Genomic DNA, 6660 nt, shown 5'->3' with positions numbered 1-6660 from the left:
TATTAATATACAAAAATATGCAACCATTTTTAAACATTTTTAAAAACTGATAAATATACAACAATATGCAATTTATTTTTAATATTAAAAACAATACATATAAAAAATATGGAATATTTTTGGGAATATTAAATATAAAAAAACATTAGACAAGAAATATTAATATACAAAAAATATACAGTTTTTTTTAAATATACCAAAAATAAATAAACAAAAATATACAGTATTTTAACAAAAAAATCTAAACGAAAATACAATGTTTTTAAATATTAAAAAATAGATACAGAAATATAAAATATTTATAAATATAAAAAATCTATCCAAAAATATACAATCTTTTTAAATATTAAAAAGTAAATATACAAAATATAGAATATGTTTTCAATACGAATATATATATAAAAAAATATACGATAATATTTTAAATATAAAATAATAATTATACAAAAATATACAGTATTTTAATAAAAAAAATCTAAACAAAAATACAATATTTTTAAATATTAAAAAATAGATACAGAAATATAAAATATTTATAAATATAAAAAATCTATCCAAAAATATACAATCTTTTTAAATATTAAAAAATAAATATACAAAATATAGAATATGTTTTCAATACGAAAATATATATAAAAAAATATACAATAATATTTTAAATATAAAATAATAATTATACAAAAATATACAGTATTTTAATACAAAAAAATCTAAACAAAAATACAATATTTTTAAATATTAAAAAATAGATGCAGAAATATAAAATATTTATAAATATAAAAAATCTATTCAAAAATATACAATCTTTTTAAATATTAAAAAATAAATATACAAAATATAGAATATGTTTTCAATACGAAAATATATATAAAAAAATATACAATAATATTTTAAATATAAAATAATAATTATACAAAAATATACAGTATTTTAATACAAAAAAATCTAAACAAAAATACAATATTTTTAAATATTAAAAAATAGATACAGAAATATAAAATATTTATAAATATAAAAAATCCATCCAAAAATATGCAATCTTTTTAAATATTAAAAAATAAATATACAAAATATAGAATATGTTTTCAATACGAAAATATATATAAAAAAATATACAATAATATTTTAAATATAAAGTAATAATTATACAAAAATATACAGTATTTTAATAAAAAAAAATCTAAACAAAAATACAATATTTTTAAATATTAAAAAATAGATACAGAAATATAAAATATTTATAAATATAAAAAAATCCATCCAAAAATATACAATCTTTTTAAATATTAAAAAATAAATATACAAAATATAGAATATGTTTTCAATACGAAAATATATATAAAAAAATATACAATAATATTTTAAATATAAAATAATAATTATACAAAAATATACTAAACATTTAAAAAAAAAAAAAAATATATATATATATATATATATATATATATATATATATATATATATATATATATATATATTCAGTAGGTCTTAGTTAGTTTTCCCTCATCCCTCACTGCAGCAAGTCCTGCATAGTCACACGCAGGATTCCCACAGTAATGAAGCAAAAATACAACCTTACCTACTGTACAATATCATAAATATGGAGTATGTTTCTAAATCGAAAACATGCTTCAAGTAAAAACAAGTGTGATAGAATTTCGCTAAATACATCTTTTTTTAGATGAACTCAAACTGTTTCATGAAGTACACAAAATAGATTTGATATTTAATGAAACGTTTTCATACGATACAATTGTTAGTCACAATGACTCGGGGGTGAAGCAAAAAATGGATTCACATCTAAATTGCGATTCTAAAAGGCAACAAATCGGTCATTAAATTCCAACGATGTCACATGATTGAATAAATACTAATGTATTGATTGAATAAATACTAATGTATTGATTGAATAAATATGAATGTATTGATTGAATAAATATGAATGTATTGAGTCATATTTGAATGCTAACCAGCAGGTGGCAGCCTTCACCTGTCACATTGAAAAGTGTGTCAAGAAGAAAACAGGATGTGTGCAAACATGGCGGTTTTAGTCGTTAGGTCACGTGACCTGACCTGGCCCCGCCCCCATCTCTTCCTCTTCTTCATCACTGACCTCATCTGTTGACTCACTAGTTCAGGGATCCCCACAATCTCCCACTCTGTTTTCTTTTTTCTTCTTCTTCTGGCGCCTGCTCTAAACACTAAATATATCCAAACATTTAATAGAATCAAACATAAGTGGGGCAACAAGAAAAATATCCCACAATTATCTTTTGTAAAGTAAATCTAGCTGATTCCAAACAAAAGTTAGCCACATGCTAACACATTTATTCAATGAAATGCAAACACAAAAGAATATATTTGACCACATTTTTTTATATTTTAGGGTAAGCTAAACTTCCCTTACCGTCTTTAGCAATCACCACTGTTGTACATCTGGCATCACATGTTCAAAAGATGCGGGTAAGAGAAGTTGTCAAGTCAGAGCCATAACTTCCAGACAAGGATTGGCTCTGAAGGCTGCGTGGGTCAGGCTGGAATGCAAAGCGGGCCTGTGCGCGTCCCGCTGCTGGAAAGACGCCGCCCCATTGCCCCATCGCCCCATCGCCCAAGCCGCCAACCACCATAGTAAAGGTGCGGGAACACGGGTGCGCGGGCGGCGCCTCGTCTTACCGCGTAGACTCCAGACACTGGCGTGCGTCTTGCTCATGGTTGATCAAAGTTTTTCAGTGGCCACATTTTCTGCGCCTCACTAGGTAATATAGGCTATACATCCATTCCTACAAAATATATTTCTTCGCACATAAATCAATTAAATTCTAACTTTTAAGGTGTGTCATCTTCAATTTAGCCGTGGCGCCACACCACAATTAAATACACATAGGAGAAACCCTGTATTTATTTTAAACTTGGGACGTCCCGATGGCCGCTGGCGGGCCATAGTTTGGGGACCCCTGGTCTATTTGATTGTTTTGTTCTGTTACAATTGATATACTATTTGTCCCTGAAGACATACTTGCCAACCTTAAGACCTCTGATTTCGGGAGGTGGGACGTGGGGGGGGGGGGCGTGGTCGGTGGTGGGGCAAGGGGCATGGTGGGGGGCGTGGTTGAGATATATATATATATAAGAAATACTTGACTTTCAGTTAATTCTAGCTATATACAGTATATATATTTTATTACATTATATATATATATTTTATTACATTATATATATATATATATATATATGTGTATGTGTGGGAAAGAAAATCACAAGACTATTTCATCTCTACAGGCCTGTTTCCTGAGGGGGGTTCCCTCAATCATCAGGAGATTTTAATGGGAGCATTCACATACCATGGTTTATATAGGGCACAGAGTGGGTGGGTACAGGCTGGCGTAGGGGCGTGGTGATTGGCTCATGTGTTACCTAGGAGGTGTTTCCGTCTGTGGCGGCATGCTGTTACAATTTCGCTGCGCTTGTTGAGGGATGACAGGTCTGGACGGTAAATAATAAACAGTTTCTCTTTCAAGCATAGGTTGCATCTTTTATTACCACTATTGTAAGGTGTGCTGGATGCAAGAATTTGCCATGTTATTGAATATTCAACATTATTGTCTTTGAGGTCCCAAATGTGTTTGCTGAGTTCTGTGGTATTCCGCAGGTTTTGGTTCCTGAAAGAAGCCTTGTGATTGTTCCATCTGGTTTTGAATTCTCCCTCGGTTAATCCTACATATGTGTCGGATGTGTTAATGTCCTTGCGTGTTACCTTAGATTGGTAGACAACTGATGTTTGTAAGCACCCCCCGTTGAGAGGGCAATCAGGTTTCTTTCGACAGTTACAGCCTTTGTTGGTTTTGGAGTCGCTCTGTCCGGGGGCCGACGGCTCATTTGCAATTGTTTTGTTGTGGTTTGAGATGATTTGTCGTATATTGTTCATACAGCTGTAGCTCAATTTAATGTTGTTCTTGTTGAATACTTTTCTTAGGGTGTTGTCTTTGGGAAAGTGTTTGTCAATCAGATTGAGGAATTTGTGTCCAATGTTAGTTGAGACGTTTTTGCTGTATGGGGGGTTGTACCAGATGATGTCGTTTCGTTTTCTGTTCTTTTTTGGCTGGTTTCCTGGCGTGGGTTCATAGGTGAGGGTGAAATTGTATCCGCTTTCATCAAGGGCTTTTTGGTACGGGGGGGTTGCTTGGTCAAATTCAGCTTTGCTAGATGACAGCATCGATAGCCTTTTATTAATTCCGGTAGGTATTCTTTTCGTGGTGGTGGGTGGGTGGTTGCTGTCATGGTGCACGTATTGGAGTGTTGTGTTGGGTTTCGTGAATGGTTGGTAGCTGTTATTTCTCAGGTTGAAAGTGACGTCAAGGAAGTTGACGGTTTGCTTGTTGGCTTCAATCGTGATCCGTAGGCCGTTCTCTTTGAAAATTTGGCATATGCGCTTCTTGGTATTCTCGCTGCTCCTTGGCAAGGCGCGACACACTGCCAGTATATATATATATATATATATATATATATATATATATATATATATATATATATATATATATATATATATATATATATATATATATATATATATATATATATAAGAGAAATACTTGAATTTCAGTGTTCATTTATTTACACATATACACACACACACACATAACACTCATCTACTCATTGTTGAGTTAAGGGTTGAATTGTCCATCCTTGTTCTATTTTCTGTCACTATTTCAGAACACACACATTATACAAATATACATTATAAAATCAATAAGAAAACGGGAGCTCTAATTTGGGAGTCTGAATTAGGATCAGAAGTTCCTACATAAACATTGCGTACTCACGTCGCCATTTTGTATTGATTACTTCAGCTGTGCACTGGATTCATTCACAAATACAAACTACAACTCACAAACACTTTAGAGTTAGGCTCCACCATCAGAATGTGTACTTAAACTTATAAAGATCACGTGGATATTATTCAGTGATTTGATTCACCAAAACTAACCTGTTATACAGGAGGAAAAAGCACACAGGACGTTTCAATTGTTCACAGACTGGTCGCGCTCATCAGAATGACAAGACACTTCCGGTCTGCAGGTGATAGCATTCAATTGGGAAGAAACGCCCTACTGCCCCCTACTGACCAATGTGAATACTGATAAATCTGTAATGACAGCTCAAAAAACGAATTCAAACCACAAAATAAAATAAATAAATCAACACAAAAATGTGACACATTATGGGTGGGTCACATATGCATGTACAGTAGATGGCAGTATTGTCCTGTTTAAAAGTGTCACAACATTGCTGTTTACGGCAGACGAACTGCTTTACGGTAGACGAAAACTTGACTACTGTTGTTGTATGTTGTTACCGCGCTGGGAGGACGTTAATGAAACTGCCTAACAATAAACACACATAAGAAACCAAGAACTCGCCCTCCATCATTAGCTGTTTATATTGTGGGAAAGCGGACGTGTGAACAGGCCGTCAACACGTCACTCAGGTCCACATGGAGCTGGAGTGGGCGTGGCCTCCAGCTCCGCCTGAATTTCGGGAGATTTTCGGGAGAAAATGTGTCCCGGGAGGTTTTCGGGAGAGGCGCTGAATTTCAGGAGTCTCCTGGAAAATCCGGGAGGGTTGGCAAGTATGCCTGAAGATACCATTGACAGTTTACCGGATTCAAGTGGCGTGGTCAACGCTACTGAGGCCTTCTTCATCGTGGTCCAAACCCGTCTCGCAGATCACAGTCTCCTGTTCTCCGGTCAAGTGGATTGGCGAGATAAAGATCCTAATGCCCCGGATCCTCCAGCCTGCTACATTGAGCTGAAGACAGCAAGAAATATCCACACTGGCAAACAGCGTTACAGCTTCCACAGGTTGGCATTGCTTAGGAATGGGTACCAAATTTGGTACGTTTAAAGGGACTGACTGAATTCCGTTGTTGGTAAAGGGAACGATTCACGTAAAGTCAAACAGTAGCATATTTCCATACCTTTGTTCCACGTGGCGTTACGTCTGGTTGCAGACTCTGTAGTGGCTCAAATGTTGCAATTTTCCAGCCAGCATTTATGGAGGTTAATGCAGAGTCCCAATAGGACAGCGCGGTGGGCTCCAGAGGAGCCATCACTGGACTATCAGGAAGTGGCCGGGCTGGGGTACGAGCTGGACGTGGCGTCGTTGGTAGACTCCCTTGAGACAAGCCAGATGGTTGTGTCGGCAGACCCACTTGAGGCTAGGCAGGAAGCGGTTTTGGGAGTCCCACTGGAAGAGCGGAAGGCGGTGGCCGTGCTGGAGAAGGAGCGAGCTTGCCGTTGGTTGGAACCGCAGAAACCTGGCCTTCATGTCCTCCAAGACTTGTACGGTCCAAAACATCAGCTCCATGTCGGCGTCATGGAGCTGATTCACAGACAGAAGATTCTGTCACGTACTCGCATGGCTGCGGTAGTCGTGACCCCAAGAAGCAGGAGACAGGAGGATGACTTCAGGTAAGACAAGTATATCATTATTGTGGAGGGGGCGTGGTCTGCGCGCCTGCTGCGGAATGGGGTGTGTAAAGACCGGCCTCGCAGCACAGCTGGCAGGTGATTGGATTGCCCAGCTGGGGATGATCATCCAATCACTTGTCATGCTTATCAGCAGCGGCCGGGGCCATGATACACGAGTTGGAGTTCAAGCCAG

Source organism: Nerophis lumbriciformis, linkage group LG03 (assembly GCF_033978685.3).
Source record: "Nerophis lumbriciformis linkage group LG03, RoL_Nlum_v2.1, whole genome shotgun sequence".
NCBI classification, from domain to species: Eukaryota; Metazoa; Chordata; class Actinopteri; order Syngnathiformes; family Syngnathidae; genus Nerophis; species Nerophis lumbriciformis.
The sequence above is the reverse complement of the archived record's forward strand: the minus strand, read 5'-3'. Positions refer to the sequence as shown.